This window comes from Zingiber officinale, chromosome 9A (assembly GCF_018446385.1).
Source record: "Zingiber officinale cultivar Zhangliang chromosome 9A, Zo_v1.1, whole genome shotgun sequence".
Taxonomy (NCBI): Eukaryota; Viridiplantae; Streptophyta; class Magnoliopsida; order Zingiberales; family Zingiberaceae; genus Zingiber; species Zingiber officinale.
Genome location: NC_056002.1, coordinates 78,233,929 through 78,260,824, shown reverse-complemented (window position 1 = coordinate 78,260,824; position 26,896 = coordinate 78,233,929). Strand labels below are relative to the sequence as shown.

The following is a 26,896-nucleotide window of genomic DNA, read 5'->3' as shown; positions in this document are numbered from 1 at the left end:
GGTGGTGGGCGAACCTCTTCATCCTAGAAGAAGAAGGTGCTTGGTGGTTCTCATCTCGGAAGATCGTTGCCCACACAACGTCCGAGGTTAGAAGAGGAATACGGTAGAAGATCAAGAGGTTTTTCTAAAATAACTAGTAATTTTTTTCGCATCATACTAGTTATTTTGGAAATAATACTAAATACAAGAGGCATACGATTCTAGAGTTTCAATTTGTTTTCGATATAGTGTTCTTTTGTTTTCTCTTTTCCTTGTGATTTGATTGTTCTTTTGGTTAACCTAAAGTTATTTTAGGAAATTAAATATTAGCTTTCTATAAAAGGTTTTGTCTAGTCTGGTGGTGGTTGCTCCCAAAGAAGGCCTGCTAACGTTACGTACCGGGAAACCGTTTGAATTAATATTTAATGGAATTAATAAATTAAACGTGTTAAGTTCCACAGGAGATCCAAGTCAAAACCTAAAAGAACAAATAGATTAAGTTTTGGATCAAACATGTTAAGTTCCGCAGGCGATCCAAAATTTAATTTAAAAGAACACATGGTAGCTAGGAAAAGGTTCAGACCTTTGTACAAAATTTTTGTACAGTGGAACCTCTAGGCTTTCCGAGTAGCAACCAACAAGTCAATACCATGAATTTACTTGAAACTTATAGCTACCAAGCAACCCTTATAAATAAGTTCATCCATGTCAGTCTTTCTCTTAAAGACCCACTTACACCCAATGGGTTTGACCCCTTCAGGTGGATCAACCAAAGTTCATATTTTGTTAGTGTACATGGATTCCATCTCAGAGCTCATGGCCTCTAGTCATTTCCCGAAATATGGTCTCATCAGCCTCACGATGGGAGGAGAGGCTCATCCTCAAGTCACACGCGTCATCGTCATCATGGTCAGAGAAATGAATATCTCACGGTGTAGATCCTATCAAGCAATTCATGTTGTTCCTCCTTGTGGAATAACATCATCCTAATCCCGTTCACCATCAAGCAGTTCAATACATGGTTCACATCTTGAACTTCTTCAAGATCGAACGTAGTCCCACTAGTCTTTCTAGAAACAATCCAGAAATCCGTCTTAGCACAACTATCCTGGAATGTAAATATCCTTGGATACAATAAAATAAGCACTTAGTCGGATGTCCCAATTTGTCCAAGACTTGACGTTAAAAGCCTCACAACCAAATCCTCATAAAAGACACTCTCGGTCCCTTCCATATCCTATATGGTGTCTTTATTACAACCTTAGATGGAACTCAGTTGAGAATTTAGAGCATAGCCCCAAAGATACATGGGAAGATCTGTGTGACTCATCATAGACCGTACCATATCTAATAAGGTGTGATTCTCCTCTTTGGATACACCATTCCATTGGGGGGAGTGAGTTGAGAATAGAATCTCACACTCCGCTAGATAGTCACGAACTCATGGCTAAGGTATTCACCACCTCGATCTTATCAAAGTATCTTAATACTCTTGCCAAGCTGGTTTTGTACTTCATTCTTGAATTCTTTGAACTTTTCAAAGGATTACAGTTATGTGTCATCATATATACATAACCATATCTCACCAAATCATCAAGAAATATAATGAAATACATAACCATCCCTAGCACAATTGAAAGGTCTACATCATTGTGTATAAGTCCCTAGTCACAGGCCTTCATCGTGTCCACTAAAGGGAGTCTTGGTCATCTTGCCCAAGAGGCATGACCGCATGTCTCATATGATTTAAAATCAAATGAGTCCAAAACCATCTTTATGAAGTTGGGATATATGACTCTCATTTAGTGTCAGAGATAGATTTGGTTCATGTAATTTGACTTAAACCTCTTGGTACTTATATTATAGATAGGGTTGTCAAGGTCTAGAATATAGAGTCCGTTCATCAGAGGTACACTACAATAGAACATATCATTTAAATAAACTGAATAACATTTGTTCTTTATTATAAATGAAAAGCCTTTCTTGTCTAAACAAGACCGATATAATGTTCTTAGTCAGCAGCACATAACAACAATCATCAATCCAAGCCTAGTACAAGCCGGAAGATAGAGAATAAGTTCCTCAGCCAAAGAATAAGCGGTAAGCGACTCGCCACTCTAAGCCCTTGCTAGTCATTTTGCTCAACGACATTAATACAAATGTGAGAGCACATCCGATATCTAATACCCATGATGAAGAAATAGATAGATTGACTTCTATAACATATACTAAGTGAGTCTTACTTCTCTCTCTTAAGATCTTCGGTACACTTGGTTCCTCCTCCGTCTTTCGGACGGTGGGAAAGGCATAGCATCCTTGGCAACCCTTCTAGTTGCTTTGCCCCTTGGCTTGGGACTTTCCTTTGGCTTGCCCTTGCCCTTGCCCTTATGTTTTGTACCGGAATGGAATTGGGCTTAACCTTCTTAAGTTGAGCTCAAGCTTAACATGCTAAGTAGTCATCAGCTTGTCAATTTTTATGATATAATTTTGAACGAATTGACTATTTGCGGCAAGGATTACAAGATCGAGATCGGTTGCTGGCAGTAGGAATCCCAACCTCTAGGTTTCTATGTACCCAATCATTTTGAGTACATATGCCACGGAGTCCCATCTTGCATCTTGCCAAGCAAAGTCCTTAGAGATCTCTAATCTTGTGCGCTTGACCTTGATATACTTGAGATGTTCATCAACTCGTTGTTGCAAGCTTGTCGAGTTCATGTGTATAAGACATGACACATCTAATCCTCATCTTGATGCTTCTTGTAAGCATCACGATGTGGCGGGAGGTGCCTCGGGAATGGGCTGCTCCAGACGTACAGTTTTCTTTCCCGAGTGAGAACTATTCTCAAATTCTAGGAAGTTAGCTCCATTGAGCTTGTCCTTATTGAGGATAGAACGCAGGAGAAGGAGTTCGTGTGGTTCGTAATCTACAACAGAAAAATACAGAAAAATAAATATCATATTCCAATTAATCATCTAATTAGGCCTTTAATTAAATGATGCTCCCACTGAATTATAGAACTTTTGTAGAATCAAGTCATGGTCGTGGTCAAACCACACTTACTAGATTTTTTTAGCTATAATTCATCCGGAATAAGATCCACATCATACTACGCCTTGAGTTAGCTTTGGCTAAATCGCCCAAGACTTAGTATGATCGGTAGGTAACTAATTACCAATTACATCTCTATGCAACTCTTGTTTATAGGATCAAGATCCGCATGTATATTAAAACATGAGTTAGCTTTGGCTAAATCACCCAAGAGTTAATATAAGTGTGATTTTGACCTATCTACCAACCATTGGAAAATGTCTATAGTTAAACTTGATCCAATTGAGTTAACTAGTTACTCAATTTAATTGAGTTGTACTCACCCATACGTTGATAGGGTTTAGGGTTTAGGGTTCTTTATGTGATTTCCATAAATTTCTGTAATTTTTCTAATATTTTTACGATTTTATGAGTCGCAACTTCCCGGCGGTCCCGTTTAGCGATTCTTGGATCGAGGAACAAAGCCCCCGGGTTAGGGCAGCACCCACCTTCATTTAACCATTGCAAGTATTCCTGTGATCATATCGCCTTAGCCACCGTCCTCAAATCATTTTGGGCGAATGCCGAGAAGGTAGTATTTCATCGGTGCTACGTAGTGTGTCAAACACATGCTTCAACGCTTCTAACTGAAAAATATACTCTATAAAATCATAAATTTACAGAAAGTTAATACTCAATATTACATAAATACAAAGAAACTCAGCCTACATTCCACTATTGTGTTGACGAGCCAAACCATACCCAAACGCGAATCCCAAGCCATCGGATCCGAAGTTATAAAACTAAAATTTTCGCGTAACGAACCTAGATCTACACTAGATAAGAAAAGAGTTTATCTTTAACGATGCCTTGCCCCTACTCATCCAAGGTTCGCGCGGTTGTCAAGGTGTACAACCCTCTATGTGTATATCCAAATCGATGGAGAGAACCTCTAAACATGTGCTAGCAACCTTAGAGGATCAGTAATGGTGGAGGAGAAGGAAAGAAGAAAGGTAGAGAGGAAGAAGAAGGAGGTTACCAAAACCAAATGAAACTCACACTTGTGAAATTATGTGGTCAGCCACCTTTTTGAGGCTTATAAACCTCCATGGGATTTCAAGAGTCACAACTCTTGATCTCCCTCATGAGGTGGCACATACATGTGCTAACCTTGATGATGTGGCACATCATCATTAGTCCACTTAATGCCAACTCACAAATGAGGTGGCAATGGTCAAGTCAAACTTAACCTTTCATCTTCCTCTCAAGTCAAGTCAAAGTTGACCACTTCTCTCCCATGGTTGATCAAAGCTAACCATTGGTTCAAGTCAATTTTAATTTAATGAATCTCCCATTGTGCCCAAGCAAGGGGCAGGCCAAAACAAAATGTAAAAAAATCATCATCCAATTGATGTTTGGTGATTGATTCAATCAAGAGGAAAGAAAAGGAAAAAATTAAAGGGGAAAGGAAAACCATTAGGAACATTTTAATTTTTGTAAAAAGTCTTTCCTTATTTGCCTTGGGCAAGTAATATAAAAGAAGGGGTGAGGAGGCCTCATGAGACATCAATTCTTATTCTCTTGCTTGGAGATCTTGGTGTGGTCGGCCCCTTCTCTCTCTCCTTTCCCTTGCTCTCTTTTCCTTGGTGTTGGTGGTGGCCGGATTTTAGAGGAAGAGGAAGAAAGCTTTTGGGTGGTGTTCATCTTGGAAGATCGTCGTCCACACGACGTCCAAGGCGAGGCGAGAAATACAGCAGAAGATCTCGAGGTCATTAGCATACAAAGAGAAGGTATATTTAGCAATTATTTTCTGCATCATGCTAGTTATTTCTTTTTGTAAGAATTCCAAACACAAGAGACATTAGATCTAGTTTTTAAGCCCTCCTAGGTTTCTAATTCTTTCATGGCCGAAACCTTCATGAAGAGCAATCAAGTTCTAAGCAACTTGCAAACATGTAAACCCTAAACACATATCATATCATATTTCATAAGGAACAACTTAAGCATGTTTAGTTTGGGTTCTAAGTTCCTTAAGCTTCTAACCTTATCATGGCCGAACCCTAGCATGTCTCATTCTAGGTTACAAGTATCATGAAAGTGTTGAACCTTAAGCCAATATCTTATACATTTTCATGAGGAACATCATAAGCACATTTGTTTTAAATTCCAAACTTCCTAAACCCATTAACTCAAGGTGGCCGAAACCTATAAATCATGGAACTAGATTTTTAGTGGCATAAGAGTATGGAACATACATACAAGAACATCATAAGCATATATAAGTTGGGTTCTAAATTTCTCTAGGCCTTTAAACTTGTAGTGGCCGAAACATATCAAGCATGGAATTAAGTTTCTAGTGGCATAAGAGCATGGAAACCACAACTACATTTCATAGTACTTATCACAATAAACATCATGAACCTATATAAGTTGGGTTCAAAATTTCTCTAGGCCTTTAAACTAGTATTGGCCGAAACCTATCAAGCATGGAACTAAGTTTCTAGTGGCTTAAGAGCATGGAAACCACAGCTACATTTCATAACATTTATCACAAGAACATCATGAGCATATCAAAGTTGGGTTCTAAATTTTTCCTAGGCCTTTAACCTAAGGGTGGCCGAAACATGTGAGCTTGGTTTTGTTTTTCATATGGCCTAAAAGCATGGAAACTCTACAAAATTTTTCATGGCATCATTACCAGGAACAACATGAGTAAACTTAGTTTAAAATCTAAGCATTCTAGCTTTAAAACTTAGTGTGGCTGAAAGTTACATGTAACCAAATTTCTATGTAACAAGCAACCATAAGAACATCAACTAGTTTCATATCATTTTATCAAGAAGGTCATGATGTTAGTTAGAGCCCTAGAGCTAATTATTTGATGATTGTATGGACTCATTGTATCATATTCTTGTATATTAATAAAGGCATTTGTTTGGTTATTATACTTATTTGTATTAGTGCCAAATAGACTAAGTATAATAGCATCCTTGAGTAGAAGGTTCATACCTATATCAATCGATTAGTTGAATCGATAGTGGGATGATATAGGGAACACTACTCTAAATCATTCCTAGTCGAGTATTAACATTCAGGGACAATGTTAACGCAATAAGACTAGCATGTAGGTCAGCTCGATGACTTGATCTCACAAGTCATGGATATAGAGATATCAAGCTGACACATGGGTATACATTGGAGAATGTATACTGAATGACCCGCCATGAGAAAGTATCATGGATCGTTATATGAGTGTCCTATACTTTCTCATGTGGCTATTAGTATGACTATTAGTCCTTAGACCTGAAGTCACCATGGATCCCTACATAAGGAGTTATGTACTTTGGTTTCGTCAAACGTCACCCGTAACTGGGTGGACTATAAAGGCGATTACTGGGTATATAACGAATTATGTAGAGGGATGTGAGTGATGTAGATGGGATCTATCCCTCCCATATGACGGGAGCGACATCGGTATTCTTGATAGAGTGAGACTACTAAGTGCATGGCCATGCCCAAATGAGTCAACATTAGATGTTGAGCTCATTTGATCGAGTGAGTCTACTTGGAGTTCAAGATTTAGATTGATTAGAGGATGACACGGTCTATGCCTCATATTGATCAATCTAGATGTCTAGGATAGAAGGACAATGTCATATATTGTGAAGAGTCACAATTAGTAGTCACAAGGTGATGTTGGATCTCGACATTCTTGTAACTTGGGTAGTAATGATGTGTTGCTAGATACCGCTCATTACTTATACTCCTAAATGGGTTTAGGGCATTGCCAACGTTACAAGAACCTATAGGGTCACACACTAAGGACAATTAGATGGAGATTAGGTTCATATGATGAACCAAGAGGATTAGATTCATTTGATGAATCAAATTGGATTAAGAGTAATCCTAATTGGGCTAACTTGAGTTCGACTCAAGTTGATTCATGTGTTCAATGAGTCTAATTTAGATTTTGACTCATTGAATCAATTTAATTAAATGAATTAGATTCATTGTATTAAGTTGGCTTGAATCAAATGGTTGGATTCGATCAACCATGGAAGAGATTTGGTCAAGTTTGACTTGACTTGAGAGGAAAATTAAAAGTCAAGTTTGACTTGACTTTATGCCACCTCATTGGTGAGTTGGCATTGAAGTGGACCAATGATGTTACTCCACATCATCATGGGTGCCACCTCATGGAAGTTACAAAGCCATTTTCTTAATAACTTCACATTAATTGCATTTAATGGGGAGTTACTCATGAAGATAGTGGCCGGCCACATTTTGAAAGGGAATGAATTGGTTTTCATTCAATTTTCATTCAAGGGTGTATCTTCTTCTTTCTTCCTCTCAAGCTCTCCCTCTCCTCTTCTTGCCGTGGCTGATCAAGGGTGCTAGCACACCTTTGTTTAGTTTCTCTCCACCTAATTAGTTCGTGTGGATATTTCTAGAGGAGTGTCTATTTTGACACTCTCGAGATCCGGCACCGTTTGGACGAGAGGGAACGCGAAGGGCTTCGCTACAAGGGTAAATTTCTAAACATGTAGATCTAAGTGTAGATCTAGATACCAACTCGTACTCGTAAGTTTTTCGTAAATTTTCCTTGCACGGATCTACGGCTTTGGGTGATTCGGGGTTTCCACGACGCGAAAAGCGGTTTTCGCGGCCCGAAAAACCCAACACATGAGCCTCCTAGACTTGGTTTAAACTTTCCTAAACTTCAAATCTAATCATAACCGAATCTTCATAAGCATGAATTAGGATTCATAACCAAACATACAATCATGGCATAACATTTTGGCTTCATATCTTGTCTTAGGAAAAATCTTAGCATGCTTAGTTTTAGGTTTAAAACTCTCCTAGGCCTTTAGCTCTTCCATGGCCGAACATTCATGAGCATGGAAATGGAGTTTCAACAACATACAAGTAAGAGAAAAAAATTAACAACTTCATTATCATAGGGTACATAACACAAGAATAAGGAAACATGCTTAGTTTGTGTCTTAAGCTTACCTAGTCCTCTTGTTCATGCTTGGCCAAGATTCTAAGGTTCATGGATCTAAGTTCTCTTTGTTCATTCTAGCATGAAAACCTTAGATTAACCTCTTATATAAGATACATGTCACAAAGAAAAATAATAAGTATATCTAGTTACAAATTTCTTAAGCACTTCCTCCTATCTTGGCCGAAATTCTCATAAAGCAAATCTTAGGTTTTTAAGCGATCTATCTTCATAGAAAATCATATAAACTATTGTACCACAGGTGAGGGGAAGCTTACCTAGTGTTCCCTTGTTAATCCTTAAAGAAATGGTACCCTTGGTGAAGAGGAAGGAGGCTAGCACTCCTTTTGATTTCTCTTGCTTGGAGGGGTGCACCTTGAAGGCTCCTTCTTGGAATTTAGTTTCCTCTTAGGGAGAAACCTAAACTTGGCTTGTGGAGATGAGGGAGGAGGGCTTCTATTTTCGGCAATGGTGAGGGAGAAGGAAGAAAAATGAAATCCTTTTCTTCTTTTCCTTTTTATGCTAAGTGGGTGGAAGTTACAAAGATGAACTTTGCTTCCCTTCTTCCTTAATTCATGCATGTATTTTTTTCGAATGAGAATATGTCCTCATTCCTTTCTCTTAATTCTTCTCTTCATTATCCTCTTAAACTCCACGAAAATAGAGAAGAAAAGGAAGAAAGACAACTTGTCTCTTGTTCCCTCACTTAATTATATCCTCACTTTTAATTACAATTCCCATCATTTCTCATTCATATATTATTCACTATCCTAGTGGTTATCATACAAAATTTTATTTCTATCCTTTGTGAGAGGTTCAAGGTTCAAACTTTCACCTCCTCTTTTTATTTCTCTTATTTCTTCTTCTTTTAATTCTTCTTACTTTTATGCTTTAAAGTATCTAACACCCATATACTTATCTTATAATTTTGTGGGTGTTACAGTTTCAGATCGTGACACCAAATTTTTAAGCCATTTTTGGAGGACCTTATGGAACAAGCTGGGAACAAAGCTTCTTTTCTCCACCACATGCCACCCACAAACTGACGGCCAGACTGAGGTGGTAAATAGGACACTTTCTACTCTTCTTAGAGCAATTATTAAGAAGAACATTAAGTCTTGGGAAGAATGTTTACCTCATGTTGAATTTGCTTATAATAGGGTGGTCCATTCTACTACTCAATTTTCTCCTTTTGAGATTGTTTATGGGTTCAATCCACTAACACCTCTTGATTTGCTTCCTTTACCTAACACTTCTTCTTTAGTTCACAAGGATGGCAAAACAAAGGCAGAATATGTGAAGAAGCTTCATGAGCAAGTTAAAGCTCAAATTGAGAAGAAAATGGAGCAATATGCAAATCGAGCCAATAAAGGGAGAAAAAGAGAGGTCCTTGAGCCCGGTGATTGGGTGTGGGTTCATATGAGGAAAGAACGGTTTCCTACCCAAAGGAAATCAAAGCTTCAACCAAGAGGAGATGGACCATTCCAAGTGTTGGAAAGAATTAATGACGATGCTTACAAAATTGATTTGCCCGGTGAGTATGGTGTTAGTGCAACATTTAATGTGGCTGATTTGAGTCCTTTTGATGTAGGAGATGAAGACCTAAATTCGAGGACGAATTCACCTAAAGATGGAGGGAATGATGTGAGCCAAGAAAAGGCATTGAAGGGAATTGGGGGACCCATGACAAGGTCCAAGACTAAGAGAATGAAGCAAGCTTTGGAAGGCTTAATAATGAGGCTCAAGGAAAAGGAGGATCAATGCACAATGGAGGCAACAACTAAGTGAATCACATTCCTTCAATTTGAAAGTGAAATTGGACCAACATGAGGACCATTTTCGTGTGCATGCATGGGGGGTTTTTCTAAAGTTACTTTTGATGTCCTTTGTGGGTTTTTAATGTTAGAGTGTATACTAAAAGCCTAGCTTTTGGTATAAATATTTATCTAGAAATAAGAATTACATTGGTCAAATGTTTACATTTATGATAAATGTAGTTGTTCAATTAATTTATATTGTAGATAACATGGTGTGTGGTGTCACACACAGAGGATCATGTTATTAGTACCTTATAAATTATAAACAGTAGCTCACGACCATGATGGAAAGGAACAAACCATTGGAAGATAGTAGTGTAATTAGGTATTAGTTTATCTTAACTATATAATTACACTAGTACACTTAGAGTGTATTGAGTAGGACCATTAGAGGTCGTTTCTTTTATACTGACTTTATAAAGAAACAAAGACCTCAGTTATTATGGAAGTGTGTGCTCTTAATCCTAATATAATAACAAGCACATATATTTGATATTTATTTCTTTAATTTATCAATGGGTGAGATTTAGTTCGATGAATCAATAAACCCGATAAGTTGGGAAATGATATCACTTATAGTGTGTGTTGTTGATTATAGAAGGAAACTGTGTCTTAGTGATCTAGGTTGAGTATGTCCCCAAGAGGAGCTCATAAGGATTGTCATGTTAAACCCTGCAGGTGGATTTAGTCCGACATGACGATGAAGTTGAGTGGTACTACTCTTGGAGCTAGATATTAATTAAGTGAGTTGTCAGTAACTTACTTAATTAGTGGACATTTGTTATCTTAAACACAGGGATACTAACACACTCATAATAAGAAGGAGCCCAAAATATAATTTGGGATTGGTGCGGTAGTTCAATAATAGTTCTTTAGTGGAATGAATTATTATTGATGAAATTAAGTTGTGTGTTCGGGGTGAACACGGGATGATTAATTTCATCGGGAGACCAAAACCAATTCCTCCTCTCGGTCCCTATCGTAGCCTCTAGTATATAGAGATTTATACCCACCGCATACCCACCTTCTTACATAGGGGTCGGCCAAGCTAGCTTGGAACCCAAGCTAGGGCCGCCAAGACCAAGTGGATGAGTTAAGTTGGTCGGCCAAAGCTTGGGTCCCAAGCTTAGGTGGCCGACCACTAAAAAGGATTTTTATTAAAATTATTTCTTATGTGGATATCATGATTTTAAAAGAGTTTAAAATTAAAATTTCCTTTTATAACTTTCTACAAAGATTAAGAGAAGAGATTAATCTCTTTCCTTATTTGTAGATTAAAAGATTGTTTTAATTTTGGTAAAACTTTCCTTATTTGTAAATCATCTACATGTTTAAAGAGAGTTTAAAATTTGAAACCTTTCCTTATTTGTTGATTAAAGGAGGATTTTAAATTTTAAGAAAACTTTCCTTTAACCATGTTCATGATTTAAAAGAAAGTTTAAAAATTAATAATTTTCTTTTATTAGTTTCTACAAAGATTGAGAAAAGATTTGATATCTTTCCTTATTTGTAGATTAAAAGAGATTTTAATTTTTAGAGATAACTTTCTTTTATCCACATGTTTAAAGAAAGATTTTAATTTATTAAATTTCCTTTATAAACCAATCATGAAGGATTAAATTATTGGAGAAATTTTATAAATTTCTGGAGACAAATTAGGAAGTTTTAATTAATTAAAACTCTCCTTGTTGTAGGGTCGGCCAAATAAAATTGAAAGAAAGAAATTTTTTTAATTAAATAAATTTTCATTTTCAATGGCAAAAGAATTAAGGAAGTTTTATTAAATTTTCCTTATTTGCCAAGACCAAGGATTATAAAAGGGGGTAGAGGAGGCTTCACTAACGACTCTATTCTATTTTTCTCCCTCTTTTCCCTTGGTGGTGTGTGCCCCCTATTTTCTCCTCTCCTCTTGTTGGCGAAAACTTACCTCGTGGAGCTTTTGTTAGTGGCGGATCAAGGAAGGAGAAGAAGAGAGAAAGCAAGCCTCGTTCTAACATCCCTTGGATCATGGTGGTGGTCGAACCTCTTCATCCTAGAAGATGTTTTGATGACCGAAACTTGCAAGGAAGAAGAAGGTGATTGGTGGTTTCTCATCTCGGAAGATCGTTGCCCACACAACGTCCGAGGTTAGAAGAGGAAGAGAATACGGTAGAAGATCAAGAGGTCTTTTAGAAGGTATAACTAGTAATTTTTCTTTCCGCATCATGCTAGTCATTTATGGAAATGATACCAAATACAAGAGGCTTACGATTCTAGTATTTCGAATATGTTTTTCGAAGTTGTGTTCTTTTGTTTTATTTTTCCTTGTGATTTGATTGTTCTTTTTGGTTAACCTAAAGTTATTTTAGGAAATTAAATATTAGATTTCTATAAAAGGTTTTGTCTAGTCGGTGGTGGTTGCTCCCATATCCAAGAAGGCCATGTGCCTCGCCACGTCGATCCTGGGAACCAATTATGGAAATTAATATTTAATGGAATTAACAACTTAAGGTGATTTGGGTTGATCGTGTTACGCAGGAGATCCAAGTCAAAACCTAAAGAACAAATAGATTAAGTTTTGGATCAAACGTGTTAAGCAGAAGATCCAAAATTTAATTTAAAAGAACACATGGTAGCTAGGAAAAGGTTCAGACCTTTGTACAAAATTTTTTACAGGAACCTCTAGGTTTTCCAAGTAGCAACCAACAATTGGTATCGAGCTAGGGTTTTGCCTCTGCGTATTTGGTATTAGTTTAATTATGCACATGTCATACATAATTTAGGCAGGATAATTGTAGGATGTGCTAACTTTGTGGATGCAGGATCCAACTATTATGGCTTATAGTTATTATGTGTGTGATTGGACCCTTGGACATGTCAAGGGCATTTTATTGTGTGCATGATTGTATTATAAAATACAGCATGAGCTAGTAAGATTTTATTTTTGATCTAGATACATGTACATTCCTTTTATGGAATTAGGATCAAAATGAAAAATTCTATTTATGTCACGGATCGGATCTTGCAAAGCGTGGAACCTTCGAGGACCAGAGGCGCAGCGAGACCCAGTGGCGGTGGCCAAATATGGCAGCAGCTTGGGATGACAACACACGGAGGACAACTAGAGATAAAAGCCATAATAGTTGAAAATTAGATTTTCTATTTATTGTTTTATATTGTCTGTGTGTGCATGTTGGTTTACATATTTAGTAGACTAGCATAGTTAAAATTCCTCATTTATAAATAACTAAGTGGAGAGGGATTTTTAAAATCCTATAGTCTCCATTCTTGGTTTGTAAGTGATGCAAACAAGCTTGCGCTGGCTCTGAGTGCCTTCCTCCATAACGGATGAGCTTGTTTGTGGATCACTAGAACAGACTTCCATTTTTGGATGACTATAGGAAGTTAATTAAGAGCGTGTGATCTTCTCCAACGGAAGGGGAATAATCTTATTAATGGACTTAGTGTCAAGTAATGGTATACACTTAGACACATTTAATAGTATCCTCCCCAACGGAGTCACTACTATCACTTGTGTGACCAAAGGGAAACCAACTATTGATTTGTCATAAAACTAGATTGGCAACATAATAAAATTAATAAACCCCTCTTACAAATGTTTGAATTTGTATACGTCCACACTAACGTGGCATACAAGATTCATGGTGTTTGAGGTAATTTTATTTGTCAAAAAGTTATATTGACAAGATAGCCAATGGGTAAAACTCTTCTCTTACAAATGATGAATTTGTATACGTCCACACTAACGTGGCATGCAAAATTCACGGTGTTTAAGGTGTGGGTGAATTTAAATAATATTGTTTGAGAAATCAATGTTATTTTAAATTCAAAGAGTTTTGACCAAATATTTGATCAAAGACAGATCAACTATTAATTTTATTCGTCATAAAGTAAAGTTGACGAGATAATAAAATTAATGAATAAAATCTCCTCTTCGATTTTGTATACACAAAATTCATGGAGATTTTAAGGAGTTGATCTTGACCAAATATTTTTGTGATTCTTAGGATATTTGTCAATCCCTAGTAGTCATACTATAGAAAAAGACTTAGTAGTCCCAATTGTAATGATTGGAAATAAGACTTGGACATTAAGGTAGACTGTCTTCTTAGAACTAAGAACAATTAAAGTGTATTTAATTCATTAGTTGAAACATGTCTAGTGGTGTTATCTACCAGAACCTGGAGTGTAGATACAAGATGCCATTAATCATGTCTGCAATTCATTGCAGGGTTCCAGGAAACCCGACAACTAAAGGTAAATCACCGTCCACATGGGCACTACTATAAAAGTGGTAGTTGTTGCAGTGGGAGATGTTTATCCTTTGATAAGAATAAAATATGGATTTTAAGTAATTGTCTTTACGTACCAAGTTTAGAAAGAACCTGATTTCAGTTTCTAAACTATTATAGATATTGTGTCTATTTTGATAACAAAGTTGTTATCAAGAAAATAGGGAAGTTATCTATTATGATGGTTGACAATTTATAATCCAATAACTCCCAATGCAACAAATGGAAATTAGTAACACATCTTCTAATTTTAAGAGAAAGCAACCTTGAAACCAATTATATCTTTGGCATCTAAAGCTAGGTTATACTTGAGTAGGATTCATTGGTAGTGATGATGAACTTTTGGGTTCATTGGTAGTGGAATTCCAACCTACGAGTCTTACTTGGAAGGAAAATAACTAAGAAGCTTTTAAGTCCAAGGGGTATGGAGTCAAAGATATGTTGAAAACGGTTCATTCGATTTGTGTGATCCTATGACTATCCGGACAAGAGGTAGTATTGAATATTTTGTCTATTTTATAGACAACTATTCAAGATACAAATAAATTTACTTAATGTACCGCAAGACTAAGTACTTTGATTAGTTCAAAAGTACAAGGTTGATGTGAGAAATGTTAAAGTAAAAGTCACTATGGAAGATCGTGTGGCAAGTACCTCTTGAGAGATTTTAGAGTCACTTATCGAGTTGGTTTCAATCCCAACTAATGAGAGCATACACAAGCGGAATGGTGTAGTAGAAAGAAGGTAAAGGACTCTTATGGAATAATTAGATAGATGATGAGTTATTCGAAAATTACCAAATTTGTTTTAAGGATAAACTACGAAAATGAAAGTGAACATAGTACCTTCCAAGTTAGAACTCTCTACTCATATAGAATTGTTGAATAGGTGAAAACCTATTTTGAAGCATATTCGGATTCGGAATCCAGCACATATGTTAAAGAGAGACAATGATAAGTTGGATAGGAGTTCACTTGTTTGTTATCCTAGATAAACAAAAGTAGGTTTATAGTCTTAAAAATCAGAAGGTCATTGTTAGCATCAATGACCGATTTTTAGAAAAGGACTATATAATGAACCACGTGCTCATAAGTAAATTTATTCTTAAGGAAATAATAAAGGACATGTCTAACCTAGTACCAACTGTACAAGATGAGATACCACAAGAAAATCGCAACACGTATCACAAATGATAGTGCCTTGTCGTAGTGGGAGGGTTGTTAGGCAACCTAAATAGGTTCATGTTTTGGGAGAGTTTTGGACTCGATCCCCTGAGGACATAAACTGATCTCCGGATATATGATGAAGCACTCCAAGATAAATATGCAACATCTTGGCAAAGAGTAATGAATAATAGAATTAGAATATATGTATTCTAATAAAATCTGGAAGCTTGTAGAACCACCAAGTGGTGTAAAAGCCTTTGGGTGTAAAGGTCTATAATTGGAAAAGAGGGATAGACAGGAAGGTAGAAACCTTCAAAGCAAGGCTTGATGAAAAGGAAACTTTTTCACTGGTAACGTCTATCCAGATTCTTTTATCTATTTGGCAAGTGGATGTCAAGAAGCATTCCTTAATGGAAGTCTTGAAGAAAGCATCCATGTAAAGCAATCGAAAGGTTCATTGCAAAGGGCTAAGAGCATCTTGTGTAAGCTCAATCGGTCTATTGAGGCAAAGCTTCAAGTCTTGGAACATCCGTTTATCAAAATAATTCAGACCTATGGATTTATTTAGTAACCGGATAAGTCTTGTATATACAAAAGGTGTGATGGAAGCGTGGTGGTATTTCTTGTACTATCGTAGATAACATTTTTGGTAGTTGGAAACAATATCAAAATGTTGTCGGAAAGTATGGTTGTCCAAACAATTCGATATAAAGGACTTGGGAGAATGTATATATTCTTGAGATCAAAGTAATAAGGGATCGCAAGAAAAGAATATTTTACTTATCCCAAGCTTCGTACATCGGAAAAATCCTTGCTCGTTTTAAAGCATGCAAAACTCCAAGAAAGGTTTCGTAGTTTTTAGGTTGGAGTAACTTTATCTATAGGTAGGTCTCGGCAGACTTCAAGGGAGATAAAGGAAATAAAGGCAGTTATGTCGGAAGCCTAATGAATGCTATGCACGAGATAAGAAATCTGTTTTGCCAAGGGCATAGTTGCCAGATATCAAAGTAACTCTGGACAAGGACATTGAACTGCAGTAAAGTATATATTGAAGTACCTTAGAGGCACTAGAGATTATATGCTAGCCTACAAGGCAGTTAATTTGGTCCTTGTGGGTTGCATGGATTTTGACTTCCAATCGGATAGGGACAATAATAAGTCAACCTCGGGGTTTTGTGTTTACTTTAGGAGGTAAAGTCATAACTATGGAAGAGTGATAAGCATAGGTGTTTTTCTGGACTCCACCATAGAAGCTTAGTATATGGCAATCCTCTGAGGTAGCTATAAAAGCTGAATGACTCAATAACCTCAAGATTGACTTAGATATGATTTCTGGTTTGTCCAAAGATTATTACAATTTATTGTAATAATGTTGGTGCAGTAGCAAACTTGAAGAAACCATAAGTCTATAAGGCAAGTAAACACAATAGAGCGCAAGTACCACCCAATACGAGAAATCGTATAAACGAGGAGAAGTTGTTGCCGCCTAGATTGCATCAGGTGATGACCTATAGATCCTTTCACTAAGGTCCTTAAGGCAAGAGCTTTTGATGGGCATGTTGAAGGGTTGGAAATCAGATGTATGGCAGCAGATATTTAATTTTAAAAGAGAGTTTAAAAATTAAAAATTTCCTTTTATAACTTTCTACAAAAGATTAAGAGAAGAGATTAATCTCTTTCCTTATTTGTAGATTAAAAGGATGGTTTTAATTTTTGGTAAAAACTTTCCTTATTTGTAAATCATCTACATGTTTAAAAGAGAGTTTAAAATTTGAAATCTTTCCTTATTTGTTGATTAAAGGAGGATTTTAAATTTTAAGAAAACTTTCCTTTTTAACCATGTTCATGATTTAAAAGAAAGTTTAAAAATTAATAATTCTCTTTTATTAGTTTCTACAAAAGATTGAGAAAAGATTTGATATCTTTCCTTATTTGTAGATTAAAAGAGATTTTAATTTTTAGAGATAACTTTCTTTTTATCCACATGTTTATAAGAAAGATTTTAATTTATTAAATTTCCTTTTTATAAACCAATCATGAAGGGATTAAATTATTGGAGAAATTTTATAAATTTCTGGAAATAAATTAGGAAGTTTTAATTAATTAAAACTCTCCTTGTTTGTAGCTTTGGTGTGGCCGGCCAAATAAAATTGAGAAAGAAAATTTTTTTTTAATTAAATAAATTTTCATTTTCAATGGCAAAAGAATTAAGGAAGTTTTTATTAAATTTTCCTTATTTGCCAAGACCAAGGATTATAAAAGAGGGGGTAGAGGAGGCTTCAAGGCTAACGACTCTATTCTATTTTTCTCCCTCTTTTTCCCTTGGTGGTGTGGCCGGCCCTATTTCTCTCCTCTCCTCTTGTTGGCCGAAACTTACCTCTCGGTGGAGCTTTTGTTAGTGGCCGGATCAAGGAAGGAGAAGAAGGAGAGAAAGCAAGCCTCGTTTCTAGCATCCCTTGGATCATGGTGGTGGTGGCCGAACCTCTTCATCCTAGAAGATGTTTTGATGACCGAAACTTGCAAGGAAGAAGAAGGTGATTGGTGGTTTCTCATCTCGGAAGATCGTTGCCCACACAACGTCCGAGGTTAGAAGAGGAATACGGTAGAAGATCAAGAGGTCTTTCTAGAAGGTATAACTAGTAATTTTTTCTTTCCGCATCATGCTAGTTATTTATGGAAATGATACCAAATACAAGAGGCTTACGATTCTAGTATTTCGAATATGTTTTTCGAAGTTGTGTTCTTTTGTTTTATTTTTCCTTGTGATTTGATTGTTCTTTTCGGTTAACCTAAAGTTATTTTAGGAAATTAAATATTAGATTTCTATAAAAGGTTTTGTCTAGTCGGTGGTGGTTGCTCCCATATCTAAGAAGGCCATGTGCCTCGGCACGTCAGTACTGGAAACCAATTATGGAAATTAATATTTAATGGAATTAACAACTTAAGGTGATTTGGGTTGAAAGTGTTAAGTTCCGCAGGAGATCCAAGTCAAACCCTAAAAGAACAAATAGATTAAGTTTTGGATCAAACGTGTTAAGTTCCGCAGGCGATCCAAAATTTAATTTAAAAGAACACATGGTAGCTAGGAAAAGGTTCAGACCTTTGTACAAAATTTTTGTACAGTGGAACCTCTAGGTTTTCCGAGTAGCAACCAACATTTAATGCATTTTTGAGAGTTCCTAAGCTAGTATAACAAATACCATGCATGCATGGTTGCATTAAGCTAGTATTAGGGATTAGTGGTTGCATTAGTGGATAATAAAACCCATGCATGCAAGCATGATATTTATTGCATAATTAGTGCATAGTGGATCTTAAGGGATGTTAAATAGGAGAACTCTTGTATGACAAATCATGTAAGTTTGAATGAAAATTTGAGTTTCTCTTTTGTGAGAGCTTCCTTCTTGTTCTTAGGCAAAGAACTAATTTCGATCTTATCAAGGCAACTTGTGGCGATCAAAACTCCATGACTTATCACTCACCTTCTCATCTTGCTTGAGTGTGGCGTCAATACCCTTCCCCAAGCTTAATTTCAAGGCGATCCATTTACAAGGTTTCTTTATCACAGGACACATCTAATGTGTCATCTTGATGCTTCTTATAAGCATCACGGTTAGCTCGCGTGGCAGTGGGAGGAGGTGCCTCGGGAATGGGTTGTTCCAGGGCGTACAGTTTTCGTTCTTGTGTGAGATCAATTCTCAGGTTCCTGTACTAGTCCAGGAATTTAGCTCCATTGAGTTTGTCCTTATCAAGGACAGAACGCAGGGAGAAGGTGTTCGTGTTTGACGACATGACAATCTACAATAGAAAATGCAGAAAATAAATAATCATATTCCTCTAATCATTTAATTAGGACTTTAATTAAACGATGCTCCCACTAAATTATAGAACTTTTGTAGAATCGAGTCATGGATGTGGTCAAACCACACCTACTAGATTCTAACCAACTAGTTATAATTCTTGTGGGACAAGATCCACATCATACTACGCCTTAAGTTAACTTTGGCTAAATCGCCCAAGACTTAGTATGATTGATAGGTAACTAATTACCAATTACATCTCTATGCAACTCTTGTTTATAGGATCAAGATCCACATGTATGCTAAAACTTGAGTTAGCTTTGGCTAAATCGCCCAAGAGTTAATATAAATGTGATTTTTGACCTATCTACCAACCATTGGAAAATGCCTATAGTTAAACCCGATCCAATTGAGTTTAACTAGTCTTACTCAATCTAATTGAGTTTGTACTCACCCATGCGTTGATAGGTAGGACCAAGATTGTCCCTCCGCACCCTACCAAGATAATATGTGTTGCTGTACTTTGGCATATTCAACAACAACATGTGATCGAGGTAGTGATGGGTATCACGGCATGATAGGCATTTCGAGTTGACGCGATTTAGATCTAATCTAATCGTTGATGTGCATCATATACTCGATTTAGATCTAATCTAATCGTGGTGCATCATTTACGCGATTTAGATCTAATCTAATCGTTAAAGCACTAATTAATTACTCTACTTTAGCATTCATCACATACACACACAAGCAATTAATTAAATTGTGATTAGTCATGGCCCTACTACAATCTTCTCAAGCCAATGAGAAGATCGGATGATCAACCTAGGGTCAACAGCTTCTCCAAGCTCCTCCCTTTGACCACCATGTGTTGCTCGCACCCTCCTCGTAACTCCTCCTCGAGTGGACCTTCCACCGCTCCAATTTTGTACATTACAAATTTGAAACTCGAGTTACATTCGAGTCTAAATTATTTACAACAGGAATATAAAATAAAGGAAGGCACGACGCGCAGGTCGCGATCATATACAACACGCACAAACACACAAAATCACACGCAGGCCATATTATGAATTACAACACAATTTTTCCAATAAAATTGGGTTCTTTGGGCCATGGCCATCATAATATCATACATAATTCTAAATTATGTATTTTATATAAATTTCAGTGATTTTACTGCTATTTTTACAATTTTATGAGTAACAATTTCCCGGCGATCCCGTTTAGCGATTTTCGGGTGCGATCGCGGGGCAATGCCCCTTGCGGGTGTTGGAATGTATACTGAAAGTCTAAGCTTTTGTAAACATTTATGTTAAATAAAGAATCACATTTGGTCAATTTATCTACATTTGTTTGTAGTTGTTCAATTAATTTATATTGTAGATAACATAGTATGTGGTGTCACATATGATGATGTTATCAGTACCTTATAAATTATAAACAGTAGCTCACGACCAAAATGGAAAGGAACAAATCATTGGAAGGTCGTAGTGTAATTAGGAATTAGTTTATCTTGACTATATAATTACACTAGTACACTTAGAGTGTATTGAGTAGGACCATTAGAGGTCGTTTCTTTTATACTGACTTTATAAAGAAACAAAGACCTCGGTTATTATGGAAGTGTATGCTCTTTAATCCTAATATAATAACAAGCACATATATTTGATATTTATTTCTTTAATTTATCAATGGGTGAGATTTAGTTTGATGAATCAATAAACCTGATAAGTTGGGAAATGGTATCACTTATAGTGTGTGTTATTGATTATAGAAGGAAACTGTGTCCTAGAGATACTAGGTTGATAATGTCCTCAAGAGGAGCTCATAAGGATTGTCATGTTAAACCCTGCAGGTGGACTTAGTCCGACATGATGATAAGGTTAAGTGGTACTACTCTTGGACTTAGATATTAATTAAATGAGTTGTCAGTAACTCACTTAATTAGTGGACATTCGATATCTTAAACACAGGGAGACTAAACATGCTCATAATAAGAAGGAGCCCAAAAATGTAATTTGGGATTGGTGCGGTAGTTCAAAAATAGTTCTCTAGTGGAATGAATTATTATTGATAAAATTAAGTTGTGTGTTCGGGGCGAACACGGGATGCTTAATTTTATCGGGAGACCAAAACCAATTCCTCCTCTCGGTCCCTATCGTAGCCTCTTATTTGTAGAGTTCTATACCCACCTATACCCACCTTCTATACCCACCCAATAGGGGCCGGCCAAGCTAGCTTGGGAAACAAGCTAGGGCCGGCCTAGGTAAAAGTTTGGGTGGCCGGCCCTAGCTTGAACCCAAGCTAGTGGGGCCGGCCAAAATAAATTAAAAAGAATTTTAATTTTAATTTTTTTTTATGTGGAAGAAATAATTTATTAAAGATAATTAAAATTAAATTATCTCTCTTGTAAAATTTACAAAAGATTAAAGAAAGAGATTAGATCTCTTTCCTTATTTGTAGATTTGTGAGATATTTTATTTTCTCTTTAAAAATTATTCACATATTGATAAAATTAAAATTATAAAAATTTCTTTTATTAACCATGTAGATATTTTTAAAGAGAAATTTTAATTTTAAAATTTCCGGAAACAAATTAGGAAGTTTTAATTGTTGATTGAAACTTGTCCAATTTGTTCTCCAATGATGTGGCCGGCCAATGTAGATTTAATTGAGAAATTTTATTTTATTTTTCTCAATTAAATCATGTCAAGGAAATTGAGGAAATTTTATTGTAATTAAATTTCCTAATTTGCCTAGGCCAAGGAATATAAAAGAAGGGGTGAGGGTGCCTTCATGAGACACAACATCTATTATTTCTCTCCCTCTTTTGTTTCTTGGTGTGGCCGGCCATCCTCTCCCTCTCTTCCTCTTGTGGTGGCCGAATCTCCCTCTTCCATTCGAGCTCTTGTGGTGGCCGGATACTATTTGAAGAAGAAGAAGAAGAAGGAGAGAAAGCTAGCATCTCTTGGAGCTTGGTTTGTAAAATACCGAAAATGATAAGGGAATTTTCCGGAATTTTTAGAAATTTTTCGAGAATTTTTCGGAGCTCGTATGGACATGTTAACGGGGACAAAAACAGGGTCCGGGAAGGGTCTGTTTAGGTTACCCTGTTTTAATGAGGAAAAGATTTATTTTCTTTTCCTTTTCCTTTTCTTTTTCTTTATATTTTTCTTTATTTCCTCGCCGTTTCTTTTCTCACTCGCGCACCCGAGCGCACCCTTTCTCCTCGCGCCGACGCCTCTTCCTCGTGCTCGACTCCTTGCCCTAACCGCCGGCCCCGGCGGTTCTCTCCTCTGCCGACGCCAGCGACCCTCCTCTCTGCCTTAGTTCTACCGCCGGCCGAACCCCGAACCTTGTTTCTTCTTCTTTCCGTGTGCCCTAGCGCCGCCACCTGAGAACCCGCGCCTTCTCTCGATTGGTGGCAGCGCCGAGACGAAGCCGAGCGCCGGCCACAGGTTCAGCACCAGTCTCCGGTGCCTAGTTCCTCCCTGTGTACTGTCGCTGTGGCTCTTTTGCACAGTGCCGGCCAATTTCTTCTCTGCCGCCGGCGACTAGAGCCACCGCCGATCGCTCTGTGCCCTTCTACTTCTCTGCCGCCACTCTAACCGGAGCCGAGACCTTCTCACAGCAGTGCTGCCGGCCGGGAATCCTCTGTGCCCTAGCTGTGAGCATTTCTTCCTCCTCAGAGCAGTGGTGATACGGTATTGTGACAGAAAGGTGAGGGTTTAGGTCGTGATCTAGTGTTCTGTTCTTGTTCTATAGCTACTGTTGATCATAACATTAGATCGGTACCTTTTGGTTTTTCAGATCCTTGGTACAACAGATCGGCGATATTAGAGTTGCCCTATTCCGGCAGCCACTTTTTGTAGCAATCGACAGCACCTTTCCTGCCTGTTGAATTAAGGTAAGGATTAGGGTTTTGATATTTGTGGTAGATTATTGCTAGTTGAGTTAGCAATAATTAATAATTAGGTTTGGAAGTTATGTAATGGTGTAATTGGGGTTAACGAAACTAACCCTAACTGGTTAGTGGGTTAGAAATTTGTTTAGCTATTTGTTTATAATTAAATTAGCTAAACTGTGCGATTTAACACAGGACTTTGATTCGAGACGAGCATCTCGACGTCCGAGTTGGACCATTTCGATTGGAGGCGGGTACTTTGACTTATGTCTTTTGATATGCATGATAATATGTTTAACATATAACAGTAATTGTGTTACCTGTTAATTTCGGTTGGTCACTACATGATTAGTACATGTTGTTTGTTTATTTATTCTGCACTGCATATTATCTACCTGATCACATATGCCTTAGGTAGTGACCTAACCACATGCTCTGTTATATTCTGGATCTAGGGTTTATTTGATACCCTCTTCGATTTGTGTACCTTCTATTTGATACGTCTTCTTGTGGTACACACTTTGTATCTATTTATATGGATCATGCCATGTTATTCATGAGATTGCCATGTTTAGTATCATACATCATGATTGCATGCTTTGTCGATTGTCGGCTCTACTTTGGTTGAGCTCATCGCCAGATTCATGTACTGCACACATCACCCATGGATTTGTATATCCGGTGTGTGCGGTTCACTTCACTTGTTGCTCCGCTGGTTGGTCGCAGCGACTCGGTGTCAGCCGCGCGTGATCCTGCTTGGCATTTAGGGCGGTAGGCACGGATGGTGGACTTTGTTTGGCTCCGTTGGTCAAGAGACTCGCGTGGTAGGCCGTGAGATATCCTCCCGTCATCGTGTCAACGGAGATGAGAGCATTGAGCTCCCCATTTATGATTTGGGGTCACAGGACAGGAGTACTCCGACCGTTTACTCTGTCATTGCACAGGAGCATTGATTTCAGAGTATGGGGTTGACATATGCATTTATTGCATTTTTATTTGCTTGTGATTGCTGCACTTATATGCTGCATTTGTTTGGATGCATTGATTGACATGCATACAGGATTATGACTCACTCGGTCTGACGACCTGTTACCTTTATACTTTGATCCGGTCAGTACAGTTATCTTCTGATTTCATTTCAGTTGCATTTATCCTCCTCATATTCAGGAGACTGTACGCATGATTAGTGTTGTCTGTTATTTGTTTTATTATGCATATCAGTTGTACCTGCTGAGTGTTGGACTCACCCCGCCTCCATTGTTGATATATTTTCAGGTTGAGGCTGTCCGGAGCAGTTCCAGTCGCTGGCCCCCATCTGCACGTAGAGCTAGTTCTCTACTAGGTTGTTATTTGCTTTATTTTGGTTTTTCTTCCATCAGACTATGTTTTAGTTTTGTTTTGGATTTTATTTATGGATATTGTACGGATTGTTACCGTTTGATGGACTTTTGGATGGTTTGGTTTTTATTCTACTATATGCCTGCCTGGACGGCAGAAGAGGTGAGTTCGTTGGATTTGAGCTTTACGAGTGTAGTGGAGTAGGGTGGATTTCGAGTCAGAGTCCTATTGTTGTTGTTTACTATTATTAACTGCGTGGTTGTGACAGCCAGAGGCTGGATATCTTTATTAACTGCGTGGTGTTTGTCTTTATTTTTTTGTTATCATTTCAGCCGCCTGTGGCTGATGTATATGTGATATGTAGAAAGTTTCATATTGTCCGCCGTACAGGGGAGATGCTGCCGAAATTTCTTCGGACAGAGACTCCTTCGGGGCGTGACAATTTAGTGGTATCAGAGCAGGTATACGATACTTGCTGTGTGTTCTGGATTTTTACGATCTTTGTTTTCGTATTATGGATACTTTGAATAATCTGATATCAGTTTATTGGGTATCAGCACGCCAAAGTTTGGCGATATTTATTTGATTTCCGTGTGTTGGATTTTCGGGATTTATCTGATACCAATTCATTGGTATCAGAGCAGGGTGTGATACCTGCGTTTGGTATTTTTGGACATTTTTATACTAGCCCTAGTTGTGAGACAGATTAGTCTGGGCAGTTATTTTCAGTTGCACGGATTTGTCCGTTTCGATTATGTTATGGACTTCCGTTTTGGATTTATATGGATTTCCGGTGTTTGTTTTTCTCGTACGAAATTCTGAGGTCAATTTTGGGGGCTGGACAGCGATGGAACATCTCCAGACGGCATATAGGTATGATGTTTAATTTGATAGTTATGACATGTAGTAGCACTTTATCTTTAGTACTTGTCTGGATGTTGTAGCACATATTATATGTGATGGGTTATCCTTTGAACATGATTGACCTTAATAGATATCAAGGATTATTATCTCTAGTGATTTTATTATCATAGCATTAGTAGTTTTATCTTCTGTTACTACTAGTAGGAGATGGAGGCACATACCAGTCTCTGCTATTGTTAGTTGGGTAGTGGATGACACTTACCTATTCCTGTTGACTTAGTCAGTTGAGTTTTTATACTCATATCTTTTGGATATTAGGGTACCCGATACGATGAAAATTGTTTATTGGGGAGTTACCAAGTTTGATCATTGTTGAGAATGGTTTGAGGTTGAGGGATATTGTGAGATCAGATATTTTGATGTGTTGATTTCTAATGATTTAAGAGAGTAAATGTTATGAGGTTGTTGATGATCTTTTAGTGGATAACTATTTTGATGATCTTTTATTTGGGTTGTTATTGATGGTGTTATAGTGAGTATCCTGTATGGTGTTCATAGGTTGATGTTAATAATTGGTGATCAGATTATAAATTGGAAGCTAGAGAGTTTACGTGCCTATGAGATTTTTGATTTTAATAAATCTGGTTAATTGTGGTTAGTTAACAGGATGATAAAATTGATATTTGTTTCATCTGATATTAAACTATGTGGATAAATAATGATTTGATGTTTTGAATGCTAACTTACCCTCATGGAGAGTAGAGACTTATTCATCTGATATTAGTGGGCTGATATTTTTGAGGATAAAAAAAAAATGAGGGTGTCTTGATGATATTGAATTCTAGCTTTTTCTTTTGGGTCGTACACATTTATTCATATGATATTATGTGGATTGACATTCTCTAGTTTGAGATGATGTATTAGTGTTGAATTGACCCATGAACTGATTTAGTTATTTGATAATGTAGTATATCATTTGATCGTAGTTTGATATACCTTAGTTGCTTGTGGAGGATTAATGTATTCTTGATTAGTTAGTAGATGAATGATTTAGTTTTGTTGGTTGATCAGTAGAGGATTGTCATACTCTATTCTTAGAGGTTTGAACCTTTAGGTTGTTTGTGCTTAGTTATGTATCTAGAGCACATTTGAGTACATGCTTTGTACTGACGTGGAAAGGACGGATTCAGCCGTATATCATTGTCGGCTTGGATAGGTTATAGAGGATCGATGTATCCTATTCCATGAAGACTTTGACCATGGACTGTATATATCTGGTGGGATAACTTAGAGGGTGCATTGGGATATATGACCCCGCTGATGTAAGGAAGTGTAGAGCTAATTGCTTAACACTTATGAGATACACTCATTACTAGTGTATACTGGAAGAGTACATTTGGATTTATGATGATAAAAAAAATTTTTTCCATTAGATATGGTCTTGGTAGTGTATGACATTGACTTGCAATGTTATACGATGGTGTGTATATCTTCCTTGTTCGATACTGGTTCCTTTGAACCTAGAGCAGGGTTGTTATTGGATAATTAGGCTGCCTTATTTTGGGTTACCTTTGATTGATGTATTCATGCTTGATACATATGCATGAATTTTGTTTAGATATACCTGTAACCCATGAGTGTTGGTAGCATAAGGTTGGTCTCTTTGATTGAGCTGGTATGCTGATTTTGCATGTCTATAT

General features: G+C 37.1%; 1 long non-coding RNA gene across 1 annotated transcript; it reads left to right on the top strand.

The window, feature by feature from the left end:
* The first annotated feature begins 22,718 nt into the window (after nucleotides 1-22,718).
* On the top strand, nucleotides 22,719-23,249 carry LOC122018754. Its single transcript, XR_006121889.1, has 3 exons — nucleotides 22,719-22,810; nucleotides 22,901-22,997; nucleotides 23,190-23,249. It is a non-coding gene; the product is annotated as an uncharacterized LOC122018754 (long non-coding RNA).
* The last annotated feature ends 3,647 nt before the right edge of the window (nucleotides 23,250-26,896 follow it).